This window comes from Stegostoma tigrinum, chromosome 8 (genome assembly GCF_030684315.1).
Source record: "Stegostoma tigrinum isolate sSteTig4 chromosome 8, sSteTig4.hap1, whole genome shotgun sequence".
Lineage (NCBI taxonomy): Eukaryota > Metazoa > Chordata > Chondrichthyes > Orectolobiformes > Stegostomatidae > Stegostoma > Stegostoma tigrinum.
This window is the reverse complement of record NC_081361.1, coordinates 20,330,484-20,345,863: the sequence shown is the minus strand read 5'-3', so window position 1 is coordinate 20,345,863 and position 15,380 is coordinate 20,330,484.

Here is a 15,380-nt window from a genome sequence, read left to right as displayed (position 1 = left end):
ACGTTATCAACATTTGACTTTGAGAGTTCTGCCCCTCTTTACATGTCAAATCGTGACAAGGTTCAACCAAGAAGCCAATGTGATTGAAAGAAAATAGTCCAGTAACTTCTAGCGGCACATGGCCCGTAAATTTTATGATGCCGCAACTTTGAAAAATTAACTCAACATGTTCACCATCTGCCTTGGTATCAATTACGATAGACCAGCCACTTATTTTGTACTTTGCAGAATTTCTTTTGCTTGGATAAATGATCTTTCATAATGTTTCTTGCCTTCAACCTAAATCAGCTTCTGGTTCTGAGGTGAATCCCTAATACTTCTTTGAAAAAAAATCCATCATTGAATCATGAATTTGTGACCTGAAACCATCCTGGATAATCTGTACAGAAATTTATCCTTGAAAAGTCACATAAATGTCATTTATTTCCAAAGCAGAAATATTTTTGTGACATGATTTACCGTGTGGTTGGAATAAAGTTATTGATGCTGTTTAAAGTATCACTGAGTAGGATATAGCAGTTACACTTCTTGCAATTTTAACATTTTGTTAACAGCTTGTTATTTATTTGTGTTCGTTCAGGAATATGAAATCATTTCGTGTCTTAAATATATGCAGTTTGCTTGTCAATGTTACATCATTCGCCCAGACGAGAAGTTTCTGGACCTGTTCTTCACACAACTATACTTAGCTGAGAATAACAAGTAAGTAACTGGTATTGTAGGAATGTGCAGATAAAATATTTTCGTTTGGTTTTTAAAATCTCCCACAATTTTAACTACTGTTGAATGCTAGTGAGCCTGCCAATTTATTATCGTCTTCCTTTTCGTTGGTTTCAAAGTTGTGATCATGAATTCTGACATATGGGAATAAAGCCGGTTGCTCTATGAATCATTTCCATTGTGTTGTATCAAAATGTGTTTTATTGGCGTATAATAGCACAGATCGTACTGCCGCTAAGCCAACGGGAACAGGAAAATGCAAAGACTTGATGAGTGACCAATTTTCGCAACATGTCCAAGACCTCGTGCTTTGGGTGCATCTACAAATCCAGATGTAAACTGTACTAGTTTTGAGATGTGTTTCTTTTTGTTCGAATTTCTTTTCAAATACACAATCCTATTACGAACACAAAATCAGTAACAAGCCGACACAACTGGTCAGCATTTTTAAGTATTTTTAAATGGTTGCCTAAAAATATCATTTCCTCATCTAGAGATGGCCACAGTGCCTTTTTAATAATACAACCAAAAATAAGCTCCAACTAAAATTTAATGACTTTGCCATTGGTGGGCCAGAGTTGGTTAAGGATCAGATTTTAGAAAACTGAATTTGGTTTTTGTTTTGACAGAGCAGGCTTTGTAATATTTACATTAGTTGACAGCAGTTAGCTTCTTCATAAGTGGGTGGACAGAAGTTATTATTTAAAATAATCTGTGCTGCTTGGCCTGCTGTGTTCAGCGAGCTCCACACTTTGTTAGCTCCCTATTAAGCTCATCCTCAGGCTATGGATGAACATGTGTAACAAGCACCTGGCATTATCATCAATTCAAACACCGGTACAGTCAGTTTTGAACCAACTTCAATCATGATATTTTTTGTAACAGGAAGTACAATATGTGACAGAACCTCAGTTTGCGTGGATCATAAGTTGTATTTAAAGTTCGTTTTGACCTCTGGGTCAGTTTGGCTGATTTTCGGACAGATTGTCTGAAAAGAATCAGAAACAGAAAGCTTTGCTCCCGTTGCTACTGGTCAAGAGAGCTACTCTTTCATTTCACTACCTCCTACACGTGACACGTGGTGTTTTAGTCACCTGCCGTGACTGATTCATGACCACTTTTATATTGTTTGCCTGATAATGTCTGTACGTTCACATGACAGTGTGGATGAGGCCCAGACGAACTTCTGCATCACTTTAAAACCTATTCTATTACCCTAGGCACTCAAAGTTTGATTCTCATTTTTTTCAATTCACTTTATTTCAAGCCTGGTCCTTGTTAATTTTTCTGCACCTGCTGTCGATGTTTGACAGTTTTGTTCAATTCCATGTGTTCTGCAAAAAGACTTGTTGGGTTATCTTCTTGTTAAAAAAAAATACCCAAAGGACCTGTGCATGCTGTCATTCAAAAACACACTCCGAAATTGCTGGAAAAATTCAGCAAGTCTGCCAGCATCTGTGGAAAGAAAACAGAGTTAACTTTTGGGTCTGGTGACACTTCCTAAGACCTCTTATCATCTTGATCTGCTCTTCACATAGCAGAAAAGATCACTGTGCTGACAGTGAGAACGTTTGCAGTTAAATCTGCTGCCACTCATTAGTCAAACTAATATTCAATGTACTCCTGCCTGAAAACATGTGTCTTTTGCAAGCAAAATTATCATTCATGCAATTTCATTTCCATGTCAATGATTGATTTGCTATCAATAATACGAATATTGAACAAAGGCATCTGTTCAATTTTGAATGAATTTTGTCTGAAAATGTTTATCTGCCATCCTGCAGTTCCAGTATTTCCTCTGAACGGGAGAAACCAGCAAATCCCAAAAAGAGCGTGTTTAAGCTCTTCAGCTGGTAAGTATCCCATGTTAAATACAACAGATATGTCATGACTTCCTTTATTATAGGGATGATTGGACAGACAGATAAGTACATCGGTTTCTTGACAAATGGTTTTGTTTGATATGGACTCATTATTGCTTCATGGGACTGAGATGTTTTTAGTCACTGATAAAGTTGATTAACTTGAGGCAAAGCAAGGAATAGTAGTGCTCTTCTCACCTTGTGAATGTGTCTATTGTAGACTGATTGATAGAGATTCTTTGCTTTGACCGTGATTGTAGAATGTGGACCTGTGATGAGCTTGGTATTGCTGTCTCATGATTCTCATTTATTATCAGAAGTTTATACACCATGGCTAAATTTCACCTCATTGAATTTGTTTATGAGCGACAATTAAACAAAAAAGCTGTTACTGTGAAATGAATTTGCATATTTGTGGTCCGATAAGATGAAAACTGGCAATGATGAACAATTTGGAATGAAAAATCAGATCTATGTTCTACTTTGTGGGTCAGCAGGCAGCAAAAATAACTTGTGCTGAAAAATTATCGGCCATGCTTCTCAGACTTGAAATTCCACATGACAACTCAAATGTATTGCCATGTAGAAGTTGACATGAAAGTATATGTTTGTGTTGTCGTGCATGCATAAGTAAAGACTTCAAACTTATTTTTTCAGTAACTTTCCTGAGCTAGAGACATTATTTTATATTTCTGTACAATAGTCAAGGACTGAGCTGATCTCAGCAAAGTCATATTCTTTTCCCCCACACACCCATGTAGAGTTTCGGAGGAAAGCCCATGCCTTGTTGGTGCATTTTGCCTTGCAGTGATGTGGACTATGTCATGCAACTGTTATATCAAATCCAAGAAAGTGAAGGGAAACACTTATTCACTTGCTGGAATATCTTCTCTTTACATGAGTGTAGATGTTCTCTGGATGTGATTTTAGTTTCCGGAGCTGAAATATGATTGTCAAAGTGGAGGCAATCAACAACGCTGCATTAGTTTGCAATCTCACATTTCAGCAGCCATCTGCTCTGCTCCCTGTATTATGTCATGCCTCATGTGCCAACATCAGGATTTTCAGTGTGGGAAATTTTTGTCATGCCATCTGCAGTACTCCTTTTGAGAGTTTTGGGAAATTTTCTGTGTTAAATGTGCAATCTGAATGCAAGGTTCTGAATAGGAATTCTAACTTTTGCAGTACCCATATCCTGAAGGCCACATTAAGAGTTCACTATCCTACCTTTCAAAGTATTGTGCACAGTTTTCTATCACTTATCAATGGTATTACTTTGTTTTAACTTTAATTGTTAACAAAATTCTTCTTTCAGGAAGAAAGTATGTACGCCTTAGCATGTGGGGTAGATTTTCTACTTTGTGGGTATTCAAGTCCACATTTTCCCTTTTGTATGAACTAGGTTGATATCAGGTTGAATAACGTTGTCATAAGTCCAGATTCTTGTGCCACTTGTATATGCAAAATGTTATCTCCCATCCGTATACTCCCTAACCATTAGAAAATGGAACAATATTCAACACTAATAATGCTAACTCTTGGTATTCGTGCGTCACTATTAATTTGTCACAGGTTGAATGTGGCAAAATTCAAACTTCTGATACTCACAGCATCAACATACCTTCATTCTAGTTTAATTTGTTTGAAAGTTTGTCCAGAATGTAATGACGTTTCAATATTTCTGATGTGTTCCCCTTTCCATTTTGCAAACTGTTTTCAAGGAGAGGTGTTAAAGCAAACAGCACACCAACTAAAAGCTCTCAGCATCCAACATCCCCTGAGAGTGACGATTGTGAAGAAAGCATTGCTTCAGCCAGAATTTCAGGAGATTGCAGCAACTTGGAAATGCAAAAGCACAGCACTTTGCAAAATCCACCGGAAAAGGTGAGACAAGAAGGCACTCACCACATAAAATAGGTTGTTCACGGAGACACTGGTCCGTCCAGATGCATTTACTTCTTCTTTCTTTTCTAACTTTCTTCTGTGTTTCTTCGCTCTGTTACCCTATCCTTTCGAGAGGATGCAAGAGGACTCGGTGATAGCGCCTCAACCACTGGAGCTGGATGACTGCCTGGCCAATCTACTTTACCTTTCTTTTGAGAGCTAATGGACTGTTAGCCATTTTGAGGTTTCAGCCAGACTGTAATCCTCAGTTTGAAGGCAGCTTCACGAAGCATCCTCATGATTGGCCGCTGCCAGCAATTTTCCATAGCAGGTCCCACTTGCCAAAGTTGGGTTACTTGGTTTCAGAAGCAATGCAAGACAGCTATGCCATTCCCAACAAAATTCAACCTTTTGCCGTTTACTGAAGCATCTGATTCCAGAACAAATATTATTTGCTGACAAAATGAAAGCTAACTTTTTTTTTGAGATGTGTAGATTTGCTTTGTTTTGCTTAGATATTTTATACAACTTTGAAAAATACATAAATAAAGCTATACATGTGATTTTTTAAAAAATCATCGCACGAACAATGAAAGTATTTCATCTTGAATCCTGAACATCATTTTTAATTTCTGCACAGTAAATTTTAGTGCATGGGGTATGACTGCAGCAGCTTGAAGTGCACTGCCACCAAAAGCAGTACTTTCGAGTCTGTTGGCTGTGCCTTGATCCAGCAATTGCAATAAAGGAATGCAGCTCCCTGCACGCAGACCTCTTGACTGCATGTTTTGTTTTTCTTCTATCCTTGGCCTTTTAGCTATTGATGATTGTGTTGTCTGCTGAAGACCGTTGTATCGCGGGAGATTATCAAAGTTCATGGTTGATGTTTATTGAATATGTCCAGGGGGACTTGTCTCAGGGATATTTTAGCAATTTATTCTCCCAAGAATTGGGTTAAGCATTATTCGGTCAGGTTTGGTTGTTTTGGAGTGGTATTATTTTGTTTTAAAATACCCTCTCCCCTTTTATGGATTCTCCTGTTTAGTGTTGTGATTGCCTCTATATTAATAATAAACTAAGAGCTGCAGTGACTTGAATGATTTTGCTTCCAGTTTCATTGGATCTATGGCTCCATGTGTTTTGCTGTTGCTATCTCTGTCTTTCTTTCTGTCTGTGGTACTGTCCCGCACACATTCTGACCCTCACAATACACTGGCCCATTCACAGTCACTCATAATGCCAGAAATGTGTGCCTTAACGTTACACAGTGTACACAGTGTAGTTGGATTCAAGATTTCTGTGCATAGTTGGGTGAAACGGGCAGATAAATATTGATGTAAGAATGTTCAATTGCTGAGTGCAAACTGAGGTCCCAAAGGATTCATCTGACAAACTTAGAATTGAAGCACCAATTTAAATGGTCAAGTGAAATGACCACAATGTTATTGTGCTTCAGGAACTAACTTGGTAATTTATCAGTGTGCTATGTGATGAACTGTTGACGTTGGCTAAACAGCTAGTAAACACATGTGGGAGTGTAATTCCTCAGAAGTGGAACAATAAATATAACTGGAAAGAAGGAACTATCTCATATGCAACAGTTTCCAAAAGTCTTCTCAAACAAAATAATTCTTCCACAGTCACTGAAATCCACGGACAGTGCTTCCACAGGAGATTCACGCAGTAGTGGTGTGACATCAAATCCACACTGTGACATCGCGAAGTCTCGGAAGCGTGCTTGCTCAGGCAGTTTTGAGAGTACAACACGCCCCCGATACAACCAACAAAATGGGGAAAGCTGCCTCATCCGTGTGGGTTTTGAGCAAGACCAAGCAAAAGAATTTAAAACTATTTTCGTAAGTACCTGGATTGTTTTCTCTCTTCGCAAGTCTAAGTATTTGTTGTTGTTTCCTGTCAGTATCGACAGAAAGGCGAGAGAATATTTTATCCAAACTATTTGTTGCCATGCAGTCATAATCATTGTCTGCTTTCCACATTGCCAAAGCCTATTTTTTTTTTGGTCTCTGGGTGTGCTTTGTCCATCATTTGGATCCGGATTTGCGATGCACTGGCAGTGTTTCGGTTTTAGGCCTGACTGCATTTCCCTTGTATTTCTCGTTTAAATGTCAATAGTAAGGTGCAGCACTCTGCTACCCCATTTTGGGAATGGGCTGATAACTATTGAAGTGAAAAATCGCAAATTAACCCACGCCATTAACTGTGCAAAAAATCAGCAAGGAGGGACCTGATCTTTAGTTAGCTGACCACAGGCACTTTGGCCCATCTGTCTACAAATCGAGTAATATTAGCAGAGACATTGAATAGTATTTCTTTCCTGTCTTTGACTCATGTGAAATTTAAAAGGCTGGAGCATGGAAGAAAGCACATCAAAAAAAAGGGTTGGAGAAGTGTGCAAAATAGAAGAATTGCCAAACTGACTAGTTGAGTAAAGCCTAAGGAATGTTGGCCAAATTGGAAGGCATATAGATTATTTGTTTGGCTTGATCATGAATTTTCCTTGAAGGGATCAGTGATAGTCTTTGATTGTGGCTCCACAGAGCTCAGTGTGATGTGTGTGAAATTGCTTCTGGCATTTAAATATGGTTTACAAACACCATCTCTATGACCTGGTAAAAAGAACATTTGTTGGGTTGTCAGAGAGTTGGAGCTGGGGCAGAACCAGCCAAAGAATTGAGGAGGAATTTAGACAAGCAAATGGCAAACGACCTATTCAAATTGAACATTTGTGAAATACAAAACAAATTGCAACAAAAATGGCAACAACGTTTCCTGCTAAAAAAGGAATATATTTTTGCCAATGAACACGGTTGTTTGACGCCAGGCAAAGAATCATGGAACGTTATTACAAAGTGAAAAAAACTTTGGGTAATTGTGTCTGTGCTAAATTTCAGGAAGAAGTATCTGACTTGTCCTGCTCCAATGTCCTTTTTACCACTGCACTGCAAATTTTGTCTCATATAATTATTCGTTCCCCTTAAGAAGGCAATTTAATCTGCTTTGTCCACATGTTCAGATATTGTGGTTTGGTAACAGCAGAATTCGCAATTTTTTTGGCCTTTTCTCCTCACCAATGATCTCAGATTTTGTCCTTGGTACATCGTATCAGAGGGGCCAGGAAACAGTTTCCCCCATTTCCTTGATTTAGTCTGAGCAAATGACTGTTATTCATGATTCTGCACTCTCGTTCTCACCCAATTTTGTGTCTATACCACCACTGCCCATTTCATTCCACAGGCTTCAGTTTTTGCTCGCACACTTGTGTGCTACTTTATGAAACATATTTTAGAAAACCCAGTGCATCGCCAATGAATCACTAAAATCAGTGATTAATTGTTTACAGCCTGCACAAACGGAGTGGAAAAGACATTAGTTATTCAAAAAAGATCAATTTACGGGATGTTAGTTAACATAACCTCTAATTGTGTCATAGTTGACTCTACCACTTTGAGCTGTCGAGACATACAGCGCAAAATATCCCTTCTAACCTTTCCTATTTCAGTACTTATCCAAATGTCTTTTACCTATTGTTAGTCTGCCTATATCTGACACTTCCTCAGGAAGTTAATTCCACAACTTCTGTGGTAATTTTCAAATTTGTTGTTCGTTAATATATTTATTATGATCTTTGCTTTGCGTGGCTGGCAAAGTAATTTTTTTTTAGCCATGAACTACGGTGCAATTAAAGTGAAATTAAGCATGAGTCTAGTCAACCAGAAAACATTGTGGTTCTCCAGGAGAAACAGCAAATCAGCTCGTGCATTTCATCTTGCAGGTCATTGCTCAAACTTGAGCTGAGAGACGTGAGCGCCAAATATAAGATAGAATTAAACAAAAACAGACAATTTCTCCAAAAAATTGGTCTTTTCAATATCCTGCCCAACCAATATTATTCCTGTGCAATTCACAATTGATTGAATGTGAAATATTTGCACTGTCTTCAAATCACAAATTGCTAAATATCTCAAACTGTAAAGCAATTTTATGAACCATTTTATACATATAAGCACAGTGTTAGGAAATTTCAGATTTTGTGAACAACCATTGAGCCATTTTCTGTGTTGACAATAAATGTTAAAAGCAGGCAAATGGTATTGGGGTTTTGGGTGGGAGGGGATGGAAGTGGCTTATTTAAATTACTACTTTCATAACTACTTACTGACTTCAAACTGACTGTGTAGGTGAACCTGAGCACTGGAATCTGTTGCTATTCACATTGCAGCATTTACTGATCACAGTCTATGGGTTATGGAGCATCAAAGGCATGTTTTACAATAACGGCCCTACCAGTCTTAATTTTCTTCACGTAACTTTTACAGCTTTCAGTGTAATGTCCCAATTGGTCTTCTGAGTGAAAACAGCTATGTTTTTCAACCGTTTGGAAATTGAGCTTTGACAAATTTCATTTGTTTGTGTGTGTGTGTCGAATGCATGAATGAAAAGTGAATATTGTTTTATTTAGGTGACTAACCAAGACCGGGTATCGGACATCTTCACGAAAGCAATGGCCGTGCTCGGATTTGAAACCGACCGTCCTCAGGATTATGATCTTGCGCAGATCATCGAATCAAAGAAAGGTGAGCAGTGGAATTTGCATCAATTTAGTCTAAATCTATTTCTGAATATCATAACAGCTGCAAGGGGATTGATATTTCCCATTGATTTCACCAAAATGCTGAAGATATTTCAATTTGTATAATTGAACACATCCAACTATGTTCAGCAGGATTAATCTCTGCTGAATGTAAAGCCAGTAAACAGCTAATATTTGCACCTAATAGAATTATTTGGTGTACCGAATTTCATCTGATTGCCCTAAAGCCAAAAAAAATCTCCAAGAACTGCAAATACTGGAGAGCAGAAGTGCAGGAAAAACACAGCAGGTGTGGCAGCACTTGTAGAGAGAAATCAGAGTGAATGTTTTGGGTCCAGCAGCCCTTCTTCAGAACCACTTCACATAGAACATAGAACAGTACAGCACAGTACAGGCCTTGTGGCCCACCATGTTGTGCCGAGCTATTATCCCACTAGGATCAATCTATCCTGCACGCTGTACTTTTTACTATCCTCTACGGGCCTACCCAAGGGCCGCTTCAAAGTCTCGAAAGTATCTCACTCCACTATCACTGCCAAAGGCGCATTCCACATGCCCACCACTCTTAAAGCCGTATTGAGTGAAGGTTACACATCTGGAGTTGGTTGTGGCAATGAGCCCAGAATTATTCACATTGATATAACATTGTTCTGCTTTGTTCAGTCTTGTTCTAACTGGTTATTCCAAAAGAAATGCTTCCTGTTGCTAAACTTAATCTTTTTCCCCTCCTTTTGCCCCATGGCTGAGAGACAAGAAATACGGGTGTGGTCACTGCAGCCAAATTGCTAATCTGCAGCATGCCTCCCCTCACCATTTCCTGGTGAAAAGTAGAAAAGAGGACTCAGAGGTTTCATTCTGCTGTGGTTTAAAACATGCGATCCAGACTGTGTTAAACAGGATGTCTTATTAGGATAAAGAGTCCCAATGCATCTGCAGCATGCAATTCCTGTCAATTTTCTGAGAAAAAAAAAATCAATCCACTGGCTGCAAGAGTCACTGACAAAGCTGGCTTTTATTGTGCATCTATCATTGCCCTCAGAAAATGGTCATACGCTGGATCAGTGACTTGTGTTTGTTTTCGGTGTCCCCAGTGGTGTTAGCTTGAAGATTCCGATTCAATGCTGAAGGAAATGATTGCTTTTCTCAGTGTTTTTGCATTGATCACACTGCAACTTTCTGTGTTTGATGGTGTACAATCAATATTATGAAAGCATATGTGAATAATAATGTGCTTTTCCTCTGTTTTTTTCAGTGCTCGTACTTCCGCAAAATGCAAATGTGTATTATGCAATGAATAAAACCGTAAATTATAATTTCATCCTGAGGAATCGGTACACATATAGGCCTCCGAGCATGACAATACCAGGTTTCACCAGAAGAAGATCTTCGTGTTTCTGGAAGTTTTAGCTGTAAGGAACACACGGTTTCATATTGTCTCAATTGCATCTAAAACCTCTTGTTTAATGTTCAAAACCCTGCTATATCTGAATAAATGACCTTGACAGTATTCTACTTCAAATTATAGGGCAATTTGGAAAACAGTGATTGCCTTCAGACAACCTGGACGACATGAACTTTGGATTTTCGAGTAAAGTGCTTCTCTCTGCCTTTTATAACATCTCGCACAACAGCAAATTTTGGTTAAAGGCTGGATAATTGAATCCTGTGACCTGTCTTCCATAAACATGACAAACATGTTTTGATTGGTTGGTTTTGAAAAAGCAATCTGTGAGTGAGAGCCAGTATGAGACTATGTGTGATTGAGAATGAGAGTTTGTGTATGAATGAGACCGAGAGGTTGTGTGTGAGCGAGACTGAGTTTGTGTGAGTGAGAATGTGTGAGTGTTTGGGTGAGTGACATTGTGTGAAGTCAGAGTCAGATTGTGACTGAGACTGAGTGTGTGAGTGAGACTGTGAAAATGGGAGTATCAGAGTAGGCTGTGAGTGAGACAGCGAGTGAGAGAGTGAGACTGTGTGAGAGAGACGTGGAGTTTGTAGTTGAGTGAGATATGTGTTTGTCTGAGTGAGACTGTGTAAGTGTGTGTCTGAGAGTGAGACTGTGTGAAGTCAGTGAGATTAAGATGAAGCCATGTGTGTGAGTGAGTGGGAGTGAGACTGTGTGTGAGTGAGACTGAGAGTGAGACTGTGAGAGTGTGAGTCAGACCATGAGTGTGAGCAAGATTGTGTCAAGTCAGTGAGAGAGTGAGTGAGATTGTATGAGTGTGAGTGCATGTGACTGTGTGCAGTCAGAGTGAGACTGTGTGAGTGTGTGTGGGTGTTTGTGTGTGTGTGTGAGCAAGAATCAGATTGAGATCATGTGTGAGAGACTAGGAATTTGTATGTGACTGAACGTGCCTTTGTGTGAGTGAGACTGTGTGAGTCTATATGTGAGAGTGAGATTGTGTGAACTCAGAGTGAGTCAGTACAGTGTGGAGCTGAACGAAGCTCACAGGTCAGGCAACATAAGTGGACAGGAGAGTCGATCCTTCCTCACGACTAGGGAGGGAGAAGGGAGCCGGGAAATAAAGAGGGAGAGGAGGGGTGTGGCTGGGGAAAGTTAGGTGCGATGGTGATAGGTGAGTGCAGCTAGGGGTAGTGGGGACTGGTCAGTGGGAAGGGCAGAGCAATAGGTGAGAGAGAAGATGGACAAGTTGTGTCAGGTGAAGGAGGCAGGCATGAGATGGAGGGTTGGACATGGTATGAGGCAGGGTGGTGGAGAGGTTTTAAAACTGGTGATTTCCATGCTTAGGCCACAAAGCTGTAGGCTCCTGATGTGGAATATGAGGTGCTGCTCCTCCAGTTTGCGGGTGGCATCGTTGTGACATCGGAGGAGGCCCAGGATGGAGATGTCATTCAGGGAGTGGGAGGTAGAGTTAAAATGCTTTGAAACCAGGAGCTGTTGCATTTGTTATGAACAGAGGTCCGGTGCTCCATGAATTGGTCTCCGAGTCTGCACTTGGTTTCACTGATGTTGAGGTCGCCATGTTGGGAACAATGGATACAGTAGGCCAGGTTGTAGGATGTACAGGTGAACCCCAATTGGACATGGAAAATTTGGCTTGGATGGCCATGAAGTGGGAGTCGTAGGGTCAGTGTAGCACTTCCTGCAGTTGCAGAGGAATAGGCTGCGGGTGGTGGGGTTAGAACATAGAACACTATAGTACAGTACAGGCCGTTTAGCCCTCGATGTTGCGCCGACCTGTGAAACCAAACTGAAGCCCATCTAATCGACACTATTCCACTATTATCTCTATGTTTATCCAACAACCATTTAAATGCCCTTAAACTTGGCAAGGCTAGTACTATTGCAGGCAGGGCATTTCACGCCCTTACTACTCTGAGTAAAGAATCTACCTCTGATATCTGTCCTCTATCTGTCACCCCTCAATTTAAAACAATGCCCCCTTGTGCTAGCTATCTCCATCCGAGGAAAAAGGCTCTCACCGTCCAACGTATCTAATCCTTTAATGGTCTTGTATGTCTCTATGAGGTCTCATCTTAAACTTCTTCACTCCAGCAAAAAACAGCCTCAAGTCCCTCAGCCTTTCCTCATAAAGACCTTTGCTCCCTACCAGTCAACATCCTGGTAAATCTCCTCTGCACCTGTTCTAATGCTTCCACATCCTTCCTAATAATGCGGCGACCAGAACTGTGTGCAATAGTCCAAGTGTGGTCACACCGGAGATTTGTGCAGCTGCAACATGACCTCATGGCTCCGAAACTCAATCCCTCTACCAATAAAACCTAAGGCACCGTATGCCTTCTTAACCAACCTATCAACCTGGGTGGCAACCTTCAGGGATTTATGTCCATGGACACCGAGATCTCTCTGCTCATCCACACTACCAAGACTCTTACCATTAGCCTACTGCTCTGTATTCCTGTTACTCCTTCCAAAGTGAATCACCTCACAGATTTCTGCATTCAACTCCATTTGCCAACTCTCAGCCCAGCTCTGCAGCCTATCTATGTCCCTCTGTAACCTGCAACATCCTTTCGCATGATCCACAACTCTACCGACTTTTGTCTCATCTGCAAATTTACGAACCCATCCCTCATCCAGGTCATTTATAAAATAGACAAACGACAGTGCCCCCAAAATGGGAAGTGTGGAGCGGATGAGGGTGTCACAGAGTGTGCGATTGCTACGAAAAGCAGACAATGGTGGGGGGATAAATATCTCTTTGCTGTTGGAGTCAGATCGCACATGGCGGTCGTGGCGGAGACTGATACGCTGCATGTGGAGGTTGGTGGATTGGTCTGTGAAGACCAGGGGTCTCTGTCCTTATTATTATTGAGGGGAGGTGGTTTGAGGAGAGTAATGCAAGAGATGCAGGTGAAGGAGTTTTCAATCAATGGAGTGGTGTAGTTGTGATCCTTGTCATTGGTCCAAGCCCTGGATGCATATGTCACCCAGGAAGTGGGAGTGAGAAATGGTTGGCAACTGGAAGGTGTTTGTTGTTTGTCGTGTCCAGAGCACAGATGTTCCTTGAATCAGTCCCCGAGCCAGCACTTGGTCTCACCATTGCAGTGGAGGTATGATCGGGAGCAGTGGAGACAGTCGACCAGGTTAAAGGATATACAAGTGAATCCCAGTCAGATTTGGAAAGCTTGCCTTTGGCCTTGGACGGAGGTGAGTCGGGGTAGTGTACGGTCAGGTGTAGCGCCTCCTGTGTTTGCGTGGAAAGATGCTCGGGCTCAGTGGTGGTGTAAATGGACAGTGTGGAGCAGCTGACGGAGTCGCGGGCCGAGCAGTCCCTACGAAAGGCAAAAAGGGGTGGGGAGTGAATTATCTCTTTGGTGGTGGGATCGAATTGTAGCTGTCAGAAGTGGTGGAGAATGGTACGCTGGGTGCGGAGTTTGGAATGGTGGTATGTGAGAACCAGGGGCACTCTGCCCTTATATTTATTGCGGGGAGGTGTTTTGAGGGCAGAAGTATGGGAAATACAAGATCTGTGGTTGAAGGCATGTTGGATCAACAGAGTGGGAATGTACATTTGTTGAAGTATGTTTCCTACTTCAAGGACTGCAACAACCTGCCTCTGTTGGTTCACAACACCTTAAACTGCATCTGTTGCATTTTTCACACTTCTGTCCTCAAACCTGTCACCCCAGCTAAAATAAAGAAATAATCCCCCTGGTCCTCACATGCCACCCCACCAACCTTCACATCCAGCATATCATTCTCTGCGACTTCCACCACAGTGATGCCACACACCAACTGGAGGAACAACACCTCATATTCCACCTCACAAGCCCAGAGCCCAATGGCCTGAACACCGAAGTCACCAGTCTCAAACCTCCCCAACCCTGGCCTCATCCCATGTCCAATCCTCCCTCTCATCCCCACCTCCTTCACCTGACACAACCTGTCCATTTGCTCTCCCACCTATCCGCACCACCCTTCCCATTGACCAATCCCCACTACCCCTACCTGCATCCACCTATCACCATCCCACCTACCTTCCTCCAACCCCACCCCTACTCCCTCTATTTCCCAGCTCCCTTCCACCTCCCCAGTCCTGATGAAGGGTCCCAACCCAAAACGTTGACTCTCCTGCACCTCTGTTACAGCCTTATCTGCTGTGTTCCTCCAGCTGCATACTGTGTAATCTCTGACCGCAGCACCTGAGTGAGATTGTGTGAGTGAGACCGTGTGTGTGAGTGAGAACGTGAGTGTGAGTGAGAATGTGTGTGAGTGAAGGTCACAGAGAGCTTGTGTGTGAATGAAATTGTGAGGTTGTGTGTGCGTGTGTGTATCTGTGTGTCTGTGTCTGTGTGTGTCAGACTGAGACTGGACGAGACTGTGCTTGTGAAATTGTGGGATGTCAGAGTGAGTCCATGTGTGTGAATGAGTCCATTTGTGTGAGTGAACCTGAGTGAGTGTGAGTGTGGCTTTGTGAAGTATGAGTGTGACTGACTGAGAGTGTGTGTGAGAGAGCGAGAGAGAAATTGAGTGAGTGAGACTGGATGAGTGAGGCTGTGAGAGAGAGGCTAAATGGAAGTGTGAGTCTGTGAGAGATTATCTGGATGTGACTCTGTGTGAGAGAGTCTGTGTGTATAACTGTGAGACTGTGAATGAAACAGTGAGAGAGTGTCTGTGAGAGGATACACATTTCTAAAGTTCAAGCCATTTTGGGGGAAACAAACAAACTCATTGACCATTTATCCAAACCATTGGTGCAGTGATGAGCACTTAGCTGAAATGTGTGGCTCGGTCTACAGTGTCTTCAGCCCACAAATCTTTGTTGGTTGAGTCGTTTTAAGTATTCTGGATTTTTAAAAAAACCATTGATTTTTTT